Source organism: Somniosus microcephalus, unplaced genomic scaffold (genome assembly GCF_052327205.1).
Source record: "Somniosus microcephalus isolate GS21.2 unplaced genomic scaffold, FLI_Smic_1.0 unresolved_chr8, whole genome shotgun sequence".
NCBI lineage: Eukaryota > Metazoa > Chordata > Chondrichthyes > Squaliformes > Somniosidae > Somniosus > Somniosus microcephalus.
In genome coordinates, this window is record NW_028225186.1 from 24,802,949 (window position 1) to 24,820,287 (window position 17,339).

Genomic DNA, 17,339 nt, shown 5'->3' on the forward strand with positions numbered 1-17,339 from the left:
TATTTTGTTCAATTCTGGGAACTACAATTTAGGAAGGATGTCAATGACTGGGAACCACTGCAGAAGAGACTGGTACCAAGGATGAGGGACTTTGGTTATGTGGATAGACAGGAGAAGCTGTAGTTGTTCTCCTTAGAACGGAGCATGTTAAGAGGAGATTTGATAGAGCGGATCAATGTCCGGAATAGATGTGATAGAATAAATAAGGAGATGCTGATTCCAGTGACAGATGATGAGTCAGTACCCAAAGGACACCTTCATGAAGTGATCATCAAAATAACCGGAGACGACAAGATAAAGCTTTATTTTAAACAACGAGTTCTTGTGACCTGAAAGGGTTGTTGAAGCATATTCAATAGGAACATTCAAAGGGAATTTGGAAAACATTTTTAAAGTTAAATAAACGGCAAGTGCAGAGGAGAGTGATTAATTGGATAGCTCTACCAAAGAGGAGGCACAGGCAAGCTGGGCCGAATGGCCTCCTCCTCTGCTGCATCATTCTATGATTTTAAAACAGCTATACCTAGAACGTAAGAAACTGAGTGTGCAGAAGAGCAAAAGGATCTAGGGACATAGGGGAACAAATAATTTAAAGCAGTATCACAGGTCGACAAAGAAAAGAAAATGCTAACAAAGAACTCGGGTTTAATTCTAAGGCTACAGAATTCAAAAGTAGTGAAGTTGGTAAATGCTGGTAAGTGGTCTTCTACAGGGATCGTTGCTGGGACCACTTGTTCCCCATCTACTTAGAAAATTTGGACTCGGGAATCGGAAGAGCAGTTTCAAAATTTGTGGATGCCACCAAAATGCTGGTTTATATTTAATAGAGAGGAGAACTGTGGTAAAATACAAGAAGAAGTTAAAATACTTTAGAATAGGCGTGAAATTAACACATGACAAATGAGCACTGTGCATTTTAATAGGACGAATAATGAGGCCACATACTCCTTCTAAAATAAGTATCTAAATAGGGTTGAGCGATGTGAGGGTACACGCACACAGATCACTAAAATTAGTGAAGCAGGTTACTGAGGCCATAAAAGAACAAAGAAAGCACTAGGGTTCTTTTCTAGAGGGATCGATTTCTAAAGCAGAGCAATTATATTAAACGTGCTCAGAACCGCTTTTGGTTAGACCACTTTTGGAATATTGTGGAAATAACTGTCCTCTATCTAATAAAAGGGTCTGGATGTTACGGAGCTGGAAATAGGCCGTCCTGGTGATGGAGTGGATATGTGGTTGGAAAATCATCTCCCGGTCAAATACAACACCAAGCTTGTGAATGGTCTTCATCAGACATAGACAGAAGAAGGATGGAGTCGATGGCTGGGCAATGGAGTTTGTGCGGGGTACCAATGTTTTCACTCTTACAAATACTTATTTGGATGTCACAAGAACTAAAAGTTTGGAGCTATCGGGAAAGATTGAGCAGGTTGGACTTCAGTGCGTTGTACGAGGGAGCAGTTAGAGGAGGCCTGATAGAGGTCTTGATGATTATGAATGGGATTGACCGGGTAGATGTGGAGGGAATGTTTACACTTGTGGGAGAATCGAAAGCTAGGGGGTGAGAAATACATGATAGTTACTAATAAATCCAGTAGTGAAATAAGGAGCAATTCATTTACTCAGAGAGTGGTTAGAATGTGCAACTCACCACCGCAGGACGAGGTTGATTACAATAGCTTAGGTGCTATCAAAAGCAAATTAGCCGAGTAAAAGCGAGAAAAGGGAATAGAAAGATATGTTGTAAGGCTGAGATGCTGTAGATTACATGGGAGGAGACGAGTTTGCAACAAGGTGAGCCTAACATCAGTGGTAGGGAAATTATTGGAAAAAATTCTGAGGGACAGAATTGGTCTCCACTTGGAGAGGCAGGGATTAATTGGGGATAGCCAGCATGGCTTTGTCAAGGGAAGATCATGTCTGACCAATTTGATTGAATTTTTCGATGGGGTGACTAGGTGTGTGCATGATAGTAGTGCAGTGGATGTGGTTTTCATGGATTTCAGTGAGGCTTTTGATAAAGTCCCACATAGGACACTGGTCAGGAACATAAGACCCATGGGATCCAGGGTGCCTTGCCAAATTGGATCCAAAACTGGCTTAGTGGCAGAAGGCAGAAAGTGATGGTGGAAGTTCGTTTTTGTGACTGGAAGCCTGTATCCAGTGGGGTACCGCAGGGATCGGTGCTGGGTCCCTTGCTGCTTGTGGTCTACATTAATGATTTGGATGTGAATGTAAAAGGTATGATCAGTAAGTTCACAGATGACACGAAAATTGGTGGGGTGGTAAATAGCGAGGAGGGAAGCCTCAGGCTACAGGACGATATAGATGGGTTGGTCAGATGGGCAGAACAGTGGCAAATGGAATTTAACCCTGAAAAGTGTGAGGTGATGCATTTTGGACGGGCTAACAAGGCAAGGGAATACAAAATGAATGGTATGACCCTCGGAAAGACAGAGGATCAGAGGGTCCTTGGTGTGCATGTACATAGATCCCTGAAGGCAGCAGAACAGGTCGATAAGGTGGTTAAAAAGGCATATGGGATAGTTGCGTTCATTAGCCGAGGCACAGAATATAAGTAAGAAGCCACACAACACCAGGTTATAGTCCAACAGCTTTATTTGAAATCACAAGCTTTCGGAGCGCTGCTCCTTCGTCAGGTGAAGGAACAGCGCTCCGAAAGCTTGTGATTTCAAATAAAGCTGTTGGACTATAACCTGGTGTTGTGTGACTTCTTACATTTGTCCACCCCAGTCCAACTCCGGCAACTCCACACCATAGAATATAAGAGCAGGGAGGTTATGATGGAGCTGTACAAATCGCTGGTAAGGCCACAGCTGGAGTACTGTGTGCAGTTCTGGTCGCCACACCATAGGAAGAATGTGATTGCTTTGGAGAGGGTGCAGAGGAGATTTACCAGGATGTTACCTGGGTTGGAGCGCTTCAGCTATGAAGAAAGACTGGACAGGCTGGGGTTGTTTTCCTTGGAGCAGAGAAGGCTGAGGGGGGACCTGGTTGAGGTATACAAAATTATGAGGGGCATAGATTGGGTGGATAGAAAGGAGCTTTTCCCCTTAGTAGAGGGGTCAATAACGAGGTCGCATAGATTCAAAGTAAGGGGCAGGAGGTTTAGAGGGGATTTGAGGAAAAACTTTTTCACCCAGTGGGTGGCTGGAATCTGGAACTCACTGCCTGAAAGGGTGGTAGAGGCAGAACCCCTCACAACATTCCAGAAGCATTTGGATGAGCACTTGAAATGCCATAGCATACAAGGCAACGGACCAAATGCTGGAAAATGGGATTAGATTAGACAGGGCTTGATGGCCAGCGCGGACGCGATGGGCCGAAGGGCCTCTTTCCGTGCTGTATAACTCTATGACTCTATTAACACCAGCATAGGCGAATTGCGCCGAATGGCCTGTTTCGCTGCATATTTTATGTAATATAATCATCTACACTACAGAACAGCTCTTTCTGCTTAAGTATTTTGGAGGCTCTTACTCTGGAAGCTGCAAAAGATTTGCTGCACTAAATAGCTGAATTGACTCTTTCCAGGAGAGCTCAGATGGAGTGCCACAAACTTGCGGCCCTGAAACGAAAGACAATGCGGGAACTGTCAATCAGGAATAGTGCCGTGTCCTAATCACAATGGTTGCCCCGCCGCTGGTTGTATTTTCAGATTAACAGCGATTCCCAGTGTAATTCAGTTGATGGTATCTTTGTCTAAATATTACATTAATGGACTGGAAACCCTGGGACCCTCCTCTGGGCTGCGCTCAGTTATTTTGTTTACTAATGAATTGAATAATTGAGGAAACTGGATATGTTACCGCGCTCCTGAACTGCCCTCTGAATTTGGACTGGGTCACCCCATAAATAAATGTGTTTGTGCAGCAATTTAAATTCCGCAACATATATCCTACATGTTGAAAGATATAAAAAGAATTATTGGAATCTCTGTGATCTGTTCTTGAAATGTTATAGTATAAGAAGTATATAACGTTTGCCAACCACAGAAGTATGAAGCTGCCGGATATGCTGAAGACTAAAATCACAGACTTCTTTCTACTCTCCATCTCTGGGTCACTGCGATTCTCTCCCTTACTCTGACCCCTCAGTCCCTTACAGACTCGACTGGCCACTAAAATATTTCTGACTGTCACAGTGTTGAGCAATAATATTAAAGTGAATGGGAGCAATGGGATTATAACAGTATCAATCCAGTCAAATCCCACCCATCCGGGCTCAGTGTAATAGCTTGGGATTGTAATACAGAACCACGGCACATTGTCGATTATTTTTCCAGGTTCATATGCAATGTAGTGGGGAACGTTATTTAAACAGAGCAGAAGGCAGGTTGTTGTCAGAACCACAGCTGCTGTTTTCTCGGTGCAATATTTTGTTTTCTGCTTCTGGTAACAAATGGCCACAAATCGAACAAATGTGAAAGTGATGGTGAACCAAACCGAACAGTCTGTGGCTGCACGAGTCATGGCATATATCGCACTACACACAGGGGTAATGTCGAGAAAACACAATGGGAAATAATAAGAATTAAGCTGCCTCAGTATGATCTCAGTGATAATGAACAGTGTATCTGTCACTGCCATGGCCACCAGGTAGCGAGTGGTGCAGGTGGAGAGTCCGCACTTTCCTCGGGATAGGATCACAATCGCCACTATATTCACTGTAAAACAAGAGAAGGAAAAAGAGACCGGAAAATACTGATCATATACATTCTCCGTGTCTGAGCACAGACAGTAAGGGCTTGGTTTTAGCACCAGTGTTTTGGAGTCAGGACAGAGCTTAAAACTTTAAATCTCCACCAGGAAACCAAACCGCCTCTAACCCGCTGCATCCCGCTATAATGGAGGCGGAACAAGGAGCGTGTAGCCAAGCACTCTGACGAGATGGTTTGGCAAATTTTAATGATACCGGAAGCCTCTATTTGACAAGTTTTACGTGAATCGCGGCAGCTTAAGAGAGGTGAGGACAGATTCAGGGAGAAGATAACTGCCTTCACAGCTCTGCCTGTCGGCCAGCAGGAGCAGTAGTGCTTCCCCCGGCCTCCTAATCTCCCCACACATCAGAGCCCACCAGCATCGAAAGAAGCCCGAGTCGGGGACTGGAACCCCGGGAACAGGGATTGGACACATCACCGGGACCATCAACTCCCTCTCGGCATCGTACAACCACTCCCCGCCACGCGATCACATGCTTTTTGGATCAGACACCTCCCCGCCGCTGCCGAAGGTTGGAACCCCCAGACCGGAATTGGACCAGTCCCTGATCAGGGATCGCATATCACCCTGGCTTAGCGATCGTACATCCCTCTGGGTACAGATTCAGGCCCCCCAGGTTCGGACAGCCCCTCCCCGGTGTAGGGGAATCAGACCACCCCAACCCCCACTCCATCGTGATTGGACACTCAGTCCCAAGGGGTTGTGGAGCAAAACCCACGCCCTTGCCTCAGTACCGAAACTGCCTTCATCAAATTCACAACTTATATCCTGTGCGACTGTGACAAAGGTAACCTATCCCTCCTCGTCCTTCTTGACTTGTCTGCAGTGTTTGACACAGTTGATGAGACCATCCTTCTCCAACACCTCTCCACCATCGTCCAGCTGGGTGGGGCTGCACTCGACTGGTTCTATTCTTATCTTGTCATTTTAATTCACCGCCCCATTCCTACTCAGCCTCACCGTCCTCGGGCTCTTGCATTGTTCCATGGAAACCCAGCGTAAGCTCGAGCAACAGCACCTCATCTTCCAATTAGGCACTTTACAGCCTTCCAGACTCAATATTGAGTTCAACAATTTCAGATCATAACCTTTTTTATATATTTTTTATCCACACCTTTGTTTTGTTCCCTTCCCCTTTTTTCTCTCCCACATGGCAGCTGTCTCTCTTTCTGCTAGCGCATTTCACACCTTCTCTAGAGCAGTCTTTTGTCTTCACTAGCCCTATCACCATCTCGGCTCGTTTTGAATACCTCTTAATATCTCGTCACTTCTCTTTTGTTGTTTCATCCCCATTTCCCAGCCCCAAACTGGCCTTTTTATCTGTTTCATTTCCTGTGTTCTTTCTGAGTCCTGACGAAAGGTTTCGACCTGAAACGTTAACTCTAGTTATCTCTCCATGGGTGCTGCCGGGCCTGCTGAGTTATTCCAGCATTTCCTTTTGTTATTTCCATTCTTACTTATGTAATTGTAACCAGAAAATCACCTGCCATGGTTTCTGTTCCCGCTCTCGCATCGTTACCTCTGGTGTCCCTGAAAGATCTACCCTTGGCGCCCTCCTGATAGTCATCTACATGTTGCCCCTTGGCGACATCAATTGAAAACACAGCATAAGTTACCACATGTACACCAACGACAACCAGCTCTATCTCACTACCAATACTCTCGACCCCTACCCAGTGCCGAAATGGTCAGAATACTTGACTGGATGAGCAATAATGTTCTCCAATTAAAAATTGGGAAGCCCGAAGCCATTGGTTTGTGTCCCTGCTGCAAACTCCGTTCCCTAGCCTCTGACTCCATCCCTCTCCTAACAGATGTCTGAGGCTGAACCACACTGTTCGCAAACTTGTTGTCATATTTGACCCTGAAATGAACTTCCGACCACATATCCACAGCATAACAAAGACTGCCTCCTTTCACCTCCATAAAATTGCTCATCTCCACCCTTGCCGCAGCTCATTCGCTGCTGAAACCCTCATCCTTGCCTTTGTTACCTCCAGACTTGACTATTCCAACGCACTCCTGGCTGGCATTCCACATGTCACCCTATGTATATTGAGGTCATTCAGAACTCGGCTGCCGTTTCACAGGTCGCAACTCGATTTCATGTATGTATGTTCCTCGTATTTATGTTCTTCAGTTATCGCTGCCTCTCCTCACATGAACATACCTTACTGAGCTTAGGGCAGAGATCGGTACTGGTTACCTGTGTAGAGACACTGAATCATTGTTAAGCACTCGTTTGCAAAACCTAATCAGTTACAGTAGTATAACACCCGGTTTGCCTAACATCGGTGGTAGGTAAAATTTTGGAGTCCATTATTAAGGAGACAGTAACAGGACATTTGGACAATCATAATTTAACAGGACAAAGTCAGCATGGTTGTTTAAAGGGGAAGTCATGTTTGACAAACTTGCTGGAGTTCTTTGAGGAAGTAACGTATAGGGTGGATAAAGGGGAACCAGTGGACATAGTGTATTTAGACTTCCAAAAGGCATTTACAAGGTGCCACACAAAAGATTATTGCTTAAGATAAAAAATCACGGGATTGGGGGTAATATTCTGGCATGGATAGAGGATTGGCTATCTAACAGAAGGCAGAGAGTTGGGATAAATGGTTCATTCTCAGACTGGCAATCAGTAACTAGTGGTGTTCCGCAGGGGTCATTGCTGGGTCCCCAACTCTTTACAATCTATATTAACGATTTGGAGGAGGGGACCGAGTGTAAAATATCAAAGTTTGCAGATGATACTAAGATGGGAGGGAAAGTAGTGAATGAAGAGGACATAAAAAACCTGCAAGGGGACATCGACAGGCTAAGTAAGTGGGCAGAGCTTTGGCAGATGGAATAGAATACTGGAAAGTGTGAGTTTATGCACTTTGGCAGGAAAAATCGTAGAGCAAGTTATTATCTTAATGGCAAGAAACTGGAAAGTACTGAAGTACAAAGGGATCTGGGGGTCCTGGTGCACGAAACTCAAAAGGTTGGTATGCAGGTGCAGCAAGTGATTAAGAAGGCCAATGGAATGTTGGCTTTCATTGCTAGGGGGATAGAATATAAAAATAGGGATGTATTGCTTCAGTTGTACAAGGTATTGGTGAGGCCGCACCTGGGATACTGCGTACAGTTTTGGTGTCCATACTTAAGAAAGGACATACTTGCTCTCGAGTCAGTACAAAGAAGTTTCACTCGGTTAATCCCGGGGATGAGGAGATGGAGATATGAGGAGAGGTTGAGTAGGTTGGGACCCTAGTCATTGGAGTTCAGAAGAATGAGAGGCGATCTTATTGAAACATATAAGATTGTGAAGGGGTCGGATCGGGTGGATGCGCGGAAGATGTTCCCGATGATGGGTGAAACTAGAACTAGGGGGCATAGTCTTAGAATAAGGGGCTGCTCTTTCAAAACTGAGATGAGGAGGAACTACTTCACTCAGAGGGTGGTAGGTCCATGGAATATGCTGCCCCAAAAAGCTGTGGAAGCTACATCATTACTTAAATTTAAAACAGAAATAGACAGTTTCCTAGAAGTAAAGGGAATTAAGGGTTACGGGGAGCGGGCAGGAATTTGGACATGAGTCTAGGTTCGGATCGGTCATGGCCCTGTGGGTAGCGGAGCGGGCCCAGGGGCCGTGTAGCCTGATCCTGCTCCTATTTCGTGTGTATAATTCTGTTAGATTCAGGAGATGCTTCTGTGATAGTGGATTGGCGGTTAGGATCAGATCAGCCATGATCTTATTGAATGGCGGAGCAGGCTCGAGGGGCCGATTGGCCTACTCCTGCTTCTATTTCTTGTGTTCTTATGTTCTTATGTAATCAATAACCACAGAACAACATTCATCCTGTGCAATAGAAATCTAATAAATTCCAGCCGTCATGACCCAGAGATTTTCAGGACCATGTTCAGGGAAGGGGATTAATCAGCACCAAAGCAATCAAAGTGTTTACAATAACTATACTTAGAGTAAGAATACGTAATTATACAGAGGATTTGAATAATGTAGCTGCGCTGTCGTGCTGTGAACATGTCTGTAGGTAGTTAACACCTGTTTCTGTAAGTGCAGCTCATTCTGAAGCAGAGCAATTCCAATGTATTTCACTTGATACACTTAGTATAAAATTTCTTCAACCAACAGTAAAAATCATTCCCGTTACCAGCGATTACATTCGTAAAACACGAAGGCAGCTCAATGTGGTTTGAGAGATCAGTCTCCTGAAAGAATGACTTCAAAGTAGACCCGACTTTTCCAATTCCAGTAAATGGCCCACAATCAGTACACTTCTACAGTGGCAAACACTCCCACTAATAAATGACTACTGGGTTCCGGTGTTCCACTCTGGTTAGTGACCCATACTCAGTGCAACTCTACATTGAATGATACTCTCAGTAATACATGACCACTGGGATCAGGTGTTCCACTCCGGTTAATGCCCCACACTCAGGACAATTCTACAGTGGCATTTACTCCCAGTAATACAAGACCACTGGGGTCAGCTGTTCCACTCCAGTTAGTGACCCACACTCAGTACACTTCTACAGTGACAGATACTCCCAGTAATATCTTCCTTCAGCGAGGTGATCACACCGAAGACTGATTCAACAGTACACTATATTCCCCTAAAGAGAATGGGGCAGTAATTCGGGTCGGGGGCTTGCCGCGCGTGCAAGCCCCCGATGTGCACTTACCCAGCGCGCTGACATTTTAATTCTGGCCCGCATTGCATTACCTCTGACTGGCCCGCTTGAGGTCCTGCCGCGCTGTGCGTGCGTGACCCAGCGGCGTACTTAACACGATGAGCCAGCTGGGATCACGTGAGCACAGGGCAACCAATGGGAGGTTGCAAAAGTTCATTCATAAGTTTGACAGTAAGAGCTGTCAAACTCATGAAACTCCTGGCCCCAAAACACTACTTAAACAATGAAAGAAAATTTTAAAAAACAATGCACTACTTAAATCAAGCATAAAGAACTCTGAAAAACTATTTTAAACAATAATTTTAAAATTTGAAAAAAAAAATTATAAAAAATCCGGGCTAAAACTAAACTTACCTTACTGTAAATCCTTAAAAAATAACAAACCTGTGGAAAAAAAAATTCTCAATTGTATTAATAGACCACTTACCTGAAAAACTAAGTACTTATGTGTGGTTTTTCAATGCGTAAATACCGGAGGCCTTTACACACGCGCAACTCTAAAAATACAGGAAATCCAAGTCGCACGTGCTGCCCGATACCGCGCATGCATTCAGCCTCTTAACCCCTTGGGTCAGAGGACAGGAAATGCCGGTATTCAGCGCATGCGCTGTGCATGCTGAAAACCGGCAATTCCTCTGGGCACACGCGTGAGTACCCCGTCCGTACTCACGTGTTGTGACAGGAATTACTGGGCCAATAACTTGATAATTCAACGAGCCTGTGAGTTACGGACAGAGGATTACTTTCAGTTGAGGCAATGGAATATAACCACAAATATAATTCAGGACATTTGAAGTAACAAAATGATATCACTGAACGGGTGACTGTATAAAGGTCAGCACTTGACCAGCATTTAACATAAACAGTCACAGAGCAAAACCAGCGAGCAGCTCATAGACAGATTTACACAACTTCAATGGTTACAGTCACTTACGAGGTATACCAATGACAGCAATAAAGATGTAGTATATTTTCTCGACAAATTGAATTGCTCGATGCATTTTCTGTGTGAAGCCACGTGTCCCTTCGTACTGCAGGCAATCAGTCTGTACTAAACTCTGAGGCGTTTCATTCCAAGTGCCTACAATTTATATCCTGCGGGATGTCCACGGAGACATTGAAGTTGCAACATCCTTCTTTTTAGAGAAAAAATCATATTGCGACAGCCGAGCTAATTCCCTGTTTTGACAGAATATATTAATGCTGCGATAGAAACTGAAAACCCCAAAGACTGTACAATTCTGATCACATTAATTAACTAATGAAAATTGCCAGCTGTATCCTTCTAGCAATGGAGCTGTTGTCTCAAACTACATCAGCCACATCTCTAGCTCTCATGTAGTTTCGGTGATGTCCTTCACTACGCTGTGGCCATCTGTAATTACATTCCAAATGATAGAGTGTCCGCTCAGGGCAACACTGTTGCATTCTGGGATATGGCTGTCCTATTTATCTGTGGCCAATCGGTTAAACAAATAAAGTGGGCAATTTGTGTCGATGGATATTCAAAATAATACATTCCCCCAAAATAATTTTCACCACAAACTTATTCAACCTAATAAAAATAACCAATATAATAGAGTACCTGAAACGAATACAGCACCTCAAACTAATACAGCTCCTCAAAGTAATACAGCACCTCAAACTAATAAAGCAACTAAAAGTAAATATCCCTTCAAACTAACGTAGCACATCAAACCAATACAGCTTTTCACCATCCAGTGGAAAGTAGCCCGTTTGATCGGCACACCATCCAACACCTTAAACATTCAATCCCTCCACCGTGGCAGCAGTGTGTACCAGCTACAAAATGCATTGGAACAATTCGCAAAGGCGTCTTCAACAGCACCTCTTAAGCCCACGAACTTTCCCAACTAGAAGGACCAGGGCAGCAGACGCATGGGAACACTACCACCTCCATGATCAATACAATCACGCAACATCCTAAGTTGGAAATATTTTGCTGTTCCTTCATCGTTGCTCGGCCATATTCCTGGCACTGCCTGCCTAACAGCTCTGTGGGATCACCTTCACCACATGGACTGCAGCATTCGAAGAAAGCGGCTCAACAACATATTCTCAAGGGCAATTATGTGTGGGCAATAAATGTTAGTTTTGCCAGTGGCACCCACATCCCATGAATTTGTAAGTTAACGAAAACTGACCAGTTCTCATCAACCAAGTTGAACACCAGAAAACTGGCTAATTGAATCGAATCTAAGCAAGCACTAAATAACTGGCAAACTGACCAATACCTGAACGAGCACCCAGAAACTGGCCAATTGACCACTACCTGACCAAGCACACAGAAAAAAGCCAACTGACCACTAACTGATCGAGCAACAAGAAACTGGCCAACTGGCCACTAACTGATCGAGCACCCAGAAACTGGCCAACTGACAACTTCCTGATCGAGCACACAAAAACTGTCACACTGACCACTTCCTGACCGAGCACACAGAAACTGGCCAACTGACAACTACCTGACCGAGCACATAGAAACTGGTCAAATGACCATTTCCTGACCGAGCACCCAGAAACTGGCCAAATGACCACTCCCTGAACGAGCATCCGGAAATTGACCAACTGACCACTATTTCACCAAGCACACAGAAATTAGCCAACTGACCACTACCTAATCGAGCAACCAGAAACTGGCCAACTGACCACTAACTGACCAAGCAGCTAGAAACTGGCCAACTGACAACTACCTGACCGAGCACACAGAAATTGGCCAACTGAAAACTTCCTGACCGAGCACCCAGAAACTGGCTAACTGACAACTACCTGACTGAGCACAAGGAAACTGGCCTACTGACAACTAACTGACCGAGCACACAGAAACTGGCCCACTGAACGAGCACCCAGAAATAGGCCAACTGACCACTACCTGACTGAGCACAAGGAAACTGGCCAACTGACCACTACCTGACCGAGCAAACAGAAACTGTCCAACTGACAACTACCTGACCGAGCAAAAAGTAACTGGTCACATGATCCTTCCCTGACCGAGCACCCAGAAACTGGCCCAATGACAACTACCTTACTGAGTACTCAGAAACTGGCCCAATGACCACTAACTGATCGAGAACACAGAAACTGGCACACTGACCACTTCCTGACCGAGCACACACAAACTGGCCAACTGACAACTACCTTACTGAGCACACAGAAACTGGCCCACTGTCCACTACCTGACCGAGCACCCAGAAACTTGCCAACTGACAACTACCTGACCGAGCACACAGAAACTGTCCAACTGACAACTACCTGACCGAGCAAGAAGAAACTGGCCAACTGACCACTACCTGACCGAGCACCCAGAAACTGGTCAACTGACAACTACCTGACCGAGCACACAGAAACTGGCCAATTGACAACTACCTGACCGAGCAACCAGAAACTGGCCAGCTGACAACTACCTGACCACGCACATCGAAATTGGCCCACTGACCAGTACCTGACCGAGCATCCAGAAACTGACCATTTAATGACTACTTGACCGAGCACACAGAAACTAGCCAACTGACCACTACCTAATCGAGCTCCCAGAAACTGGCCAACTGACCACTAACTGACTGAGCACCGAGAAACTGTCCACTTGACAACGACCTGACCGAGCACATATAAACTGGCCAACTGACAACTACCTGACCAAGCACACAGAAACTGGCCATCTGACAACTACCTGACCGAGCACTCAGAAACTGGCCAACTGACCACTAACTGACCGAGCACATAGACACTGTCCAACTGCCCACTACCTGACCAAGCACCCAGAAACTGGCCCATTGACCACGAACTGACCGAGCACCTAGAAACTACCCACTGATCACTGACTGACCAAGCTCCCAGAAACTGAACCACTGACAACTACCTGACCGAGCACCGAGAAAATGGCCAACTGACAACTACCTGACCGAGCACACAGAAACTGAACCAGTGACCACTACCTGACCAATCACCCAGAAGCTGTCCAACTGATCACTACCTGACCAGGCACCCAGAAACTGGCCAACTGACAACTACCTGACCGAGCATCCTGAAAATGGCCCACTGAAAACTTCCTGACTGAGCACACAGAAACTGGCTATCTGACCAATATTTCACCGAGCACCCAGAAACTGGCCAACTGACCACTAACTGACCGAGCACACAGAAACTGGACCAGTGACAACTACCTGACCAATCACCCAGAAACTGGCCAACTGACAACTACCTGACCGAGCACACAGAATCTGGCCACATCACCATTTCCTGAATGAGCACCCAGAAACTGGCCCAATGATCACTACCTGACCGAGCACCCAGAAAATAGCCCATTGAACACTTCCTGAGCGAGCATACAGCAACTGGCCATCTGACCACTACTTGACCGAGCACCCAGAAACTGGCCAACTGACAACTACCTTACTGAGCACACAGAAAGTGTCCACCTGACAACTACCTGACCGAGCACACAGAAAGTAGCCAACTGACCACTACCTGACCGAACACTCAGAAACTGGCCAACTGACCACTACCTGACCGAGCACAAAGAAAATGGCCAACAGACCATTAACTGACCGAGCACCCAGCAACTGGCCCACTGACCACTACCTGACCAAGCACTCAGAAACTGACCAACTGGCCACTACATGACTGAGCACACAAAAACTGGCCCACTGACCTCTACCAGATCGAGCACCCAGCAACTGGCCCACTGACCACTACCTGACCGATCCCCAGAAAGTGACCAACTGGCCACTACCTGAGCGAACACAGAAAAACTGACCCACTGACCACTACCAGCCCGGGCACCTCGAAACTGGCCCACTGACCACTACCTGACCGAGCACACAGAGGCTGGGCCATTGACCACTAACTGACCGAGCACACAGGAACTGACCAACTGACCACTACCTGACTGAGCACCCAGAAACTGGGCCATTGACCACTAACTGACCGAGCACCCAGAAACTGGCCAACTGACAACTACCTTACCGAGCACACAGAAAGTGTCCAACTGACAACTACCTGACCGAGCACCCAGAAACTGGCCCACTGACCACTACCTGACCGAGCACACAGAAGCTGGCCAACTGACCAGAATCTGAAAGAAAACTCAGAAACTAACCAAATCACGATTCATTTAATGAAAACCGAGTAGCTGTCCAACTAACTGCAAGCTGACTGACACAAAGACAATGACCAACTGACCACAAACTGACCATAACCCAGAAACTGACCAACTGACTATATTCTGAGCGAGTGCACAGTAACTGACCAAATGTGTGCAATCTGTTCGAGCAACCTCAAAATCAAGATTTGGCCACAACCTCACTCAACATCCAGAAATTGACCAGTTGACCACAACTTGCCCGAATAATCAGTAACTGACCAAATGAAATCTACCTGAGCAAGCACCCAGAAAAAGACCAACTTACCACGACCTGACAGAAGCCCCACAAACTGACCTGTAGACAACAGCCTGACTGAGCATCCGGTAATTGGCCATCTGAGCACAACCATACCTCGCACCCAGAAACTGACCAACTGACACATCCTGATCGAGCACAAATAACTGACCATCTGAGCACAATCTGACTGAACCCCAAGAACCGCAACAAATGACCACAACCTGAACGATTGCGACATAAACTGACCAATTTATCAGAACTTGACTGAGCATCAATAAAGTGACGAACTGCCGACAATCTTATCGAACAACAAGAAACTGATCAGCTGATCACAACTTCACCGAATACTCAGAAACTAACCAACTGAAATCTGTCTAAGTGAGCAGCAAAAACAGACCAACTGAAAATAAATTGACGCAGCCCGCAGAAAGTGACATGTAGTCAACAAGGCGAATGAGCACCCGGAGGTTGACCAAGTGACCACTAGAAACATAGAAAGCTAAAAAATAGGAGCAGGAGCAGGGCTTTTGGCCTTTCCCGCCTGCTCCGCCATTCAATATGATCATGGCTGATCCTTTATCTCAATACCATATTCCCGCTCTCTCCCCATATCCCTTGATGCCTTTTGTGTCTAGAAATCTATTATCTCCAGCTTACATATATTCAGTAATTGCCATCGACAGCCTTCTGTGAAAGAGAATTCCACAGCTTCATGCACTGAGTGAAGATATTTCTCCTCATCTCAGTCCTAAATGTCCTATCCCGTATCCTCAAACTCTGACCCTTTGTTCTAGACCCCCAGCCAGGTGAAACAACCAACATGCATCCAGTCTCTCTAGCCCTGTCAGAATTTTATATATTTCAATGTGATCCCCTCTCATTCTTCTGAACCCTCGTGAATACAGGCCTATTCGAACCAATGTCCTCATATGACAGTCCTGCCATACCAGGAATCAACCTGGTGAACATTCGCTGCACTCCCTCTATGGCAAGTATATCCTTTCTTAGGTAAGGTGATCAAAACTGCACACAGTACTCCAGGTGTGGTGCCAACTAGGCCCTGTATAAACGTAGTAAGTAATCCTTTCTCCTGTACACAAATCCTCTTGCAATGAAGGCCAACATACCACTTGCCCTCCTAAATGCTTGCTGCACCTGCATGTTTGCTTCCAGTGACTGGTGTACAAGGACACCCAGGTCCCTCTTTACATCAACATTTACCAATTTATCATAATTCATATGATACTCTGCCTTTCTTTTTTTCCTACCGAAGTGGAAAACTTCCTACTTATTCACGTTATACTGCATCAGCCATGTATTTACCCACTCACTTAACTTATCTCAATCGCCTAGAAGCCTCTTTGCATACTCCTCACAAATCATAATCCCACCTAGTTTCGTGTCGTCAGCAAACTTGGAAATATTACAATTGGTTCCCTCATCCAAATCATTGATATGTATTGGCCCAGAAATTCGGGTATGCACGGTGTACTCACCCATAGGCCCGATGGAAGTGCCGGTTTCCTGCATGCACTGCGCATGCGCGGGAAACCAGCACTTCCATTCCCCTGAACGAAGAGGTTCAGAGGTCGAACGAGTGCGCGGGGGAGGCTGCGTACGTGCATGGAACTTCGTTTTTTTTTGCAGGTTTTTCCTGGGAGGATAACCCTGCAGAATTTAGAAATATAAAAAGCAGGAGTAAGGCCTACTTTTTACAAGGTAAGTGGTGAATTAATTAAAATTAAAACATTTTTTCCACAGGTTTTATTATTTTTAAATACTTTAAAGCAAGGTATGATTATTTTTAGCCCGGTTAGAAAATGACATTATTTTTTTCAAAACTTTACATTATTGTTTAAATAGTTATTTCATGTAATTTATAGTTTATTTAAAAAATGTGATTTTTAAAACATTTATGTGAAGATTTTGTGCCATTTTGGGGCCATAGTATTCATAATCTTGACCGCACTTCCTGTCAGACTTGTAAATGGAGCATTCCCTGCCCCGAATGGCTGCCCATGGCCCACGTGATCCCAGGGGACGCATTGAACTAACTGCACCCCTGGGATATGCATGCACTGCATGCCGACAGCTGGACCAGGCCCTGGATCAGAATTCCATGGGGCCCTACAGCTCAATGTAAGTGCATGTCGGGGGCTTACACCTGCTGGAAGCCCCCAACCCGAATTTCTGGGCCATTGTAAATAGCTGGGGCCCAAACACTGATCCCTGCAGTAAACCACTAGTCACCGCCTGCTAACCAGAAAAAGCCCCAACAACTGAAAAAGCCCACAGAATATGACCAATTCTAATCCCACACCAAGTAACTTGCAAATTGACCACAAACTGCCGAGCACCAAGACACTGACCAACTAATGCAGCCTGACTGGGCACCCAGAAACTGGCCCACTGATCACTATCTGACCGAACCCCCAGAAACATACCGATACACAACAGCATGAATTAAGTCCCGGAAACTGACCAACAGACCACAACC